Source organism: Octopus bimaculoides, chromosome 8 (assembly GCF_001194135.2).
Source record: "Octopus bimaculoides isolate UCB-OBI-ISO-001 chromosome 8, ASM119413v2, whole genome shotgun sequence".
Taxonomy (NCBI): Eukaryota; Metazoa; Mollusca; class Cephalopoda; order Octopoda; family Octopodidae; genus Octopus; species Octopus bimaculoides.
This window is the reverse complement of record NC_068988.1, coordinates 89708286-89709761: the sequence shown is the minus strand read 5'-3', so window position 1 is coordinate 89709761 and position 1476 is coordinate 89708286.

The window sequence follows — 1476 nt, the reverse complement described above, 5'->3', positions numbered from 1 at the left end:
TATATATGTATATATATGTATATATATGTGTGTGTGTAAATTTTGATTTTTATACAACATAACAATATTGTTTATAAACATTCCCCCTTAGCGCCCCTAAATATAATTTCCACTCTATTAACATCTTAGGTTTCTTAGTGTCTTGCTCGTTTAACTGGTAATTAACATCATGATTTAAAGTCTACCGCAGCCCTGCCTCTTTTTATAGACAGTTACTTATATCCAACTGACTACTCTTAATATTGTATTTCCTTCCTGGAGAAAAGGGATTAATATGATGATATTCATGACCATATCTAGCCAGGAGCTGTCAACTTATTCAAAATAGACACAGTTTTCTAGTCTCAGATTTAGTAGCTGATAAATGAATTAGAAGTGAATTACAACCATTACAAACCCTATGACCACATGCGATTCTTAGAAGTTGCATGCGGTCATATGCACCATGCGATTTGTAGAAGTTGTAGTCTATTCTTAGCTACAATACCGACAGTATGATTTTCTTCCATTTCTCACTCTTAAAATATTTAAGAAAAATTATATTCATGTGTCCTAATTGTTAAAATTCCAGGTCGTACTGCATTACTACTTCATTTCCAGTTGCATATTTTGATTTTATTCATCTTACTTCGAACTGTTGCTTCAACGTAAATTCCTAATTGAACTGAAACTTAATGATATATATATATATATATATATATATATATATATATATATATATATATATACATGTGCGTGTGTACACAATTATACATATATATATATATATGTACACATGTATATATACAAGAATACACACATACGCAGACGTGCATATAAATATATATTTGAATTCATGTGTGAACTTGCTTCTCCATGCGAGTATACGTATGAGTGTCTGTATAGAGTATGTATAGGCTACAACAATGTTTAATTGAAAAACAAAAGACAACCTAACAAATATGTCAATATTTGGCAGATGCCAACACGACAAGTTGAGAAACTATATACACATCATTGCACACATTATTTGCTAATAAGTCACATAATATATTACAACGGAAATGACAAGAAATTTAACTGTTTATTTACTTCCTTCAGTGATATATCTTATATATTTATTCATATAATTATTTCTTTATATATTTCGTTTCTATAGTCGTTCTCATTGTCACTGTTGTTTTTGTTTTAGTTGTTGTTGATATTTCTAACAAATAATTTTTCTTGGGTTTTTGGATTTTTCGACTCTTTCCATTCATGGGATGTGTGTGATGCAACACAGTAGGTTTGTATCTTTAGTTCTGTGAGCGTTTGCAATAAAAAATGACACGTTAACTGCATTTCTATTTATCACATACAGACGCGCACGCACACACACTAAGACACGCTCGTATATCTATCTATCTATCTAGTCTCTCTCTCTCTCTCTCTCTCTCTCTCTCTCTATATATATATATATATATATACATACATAAGCATATATATATATTACATATA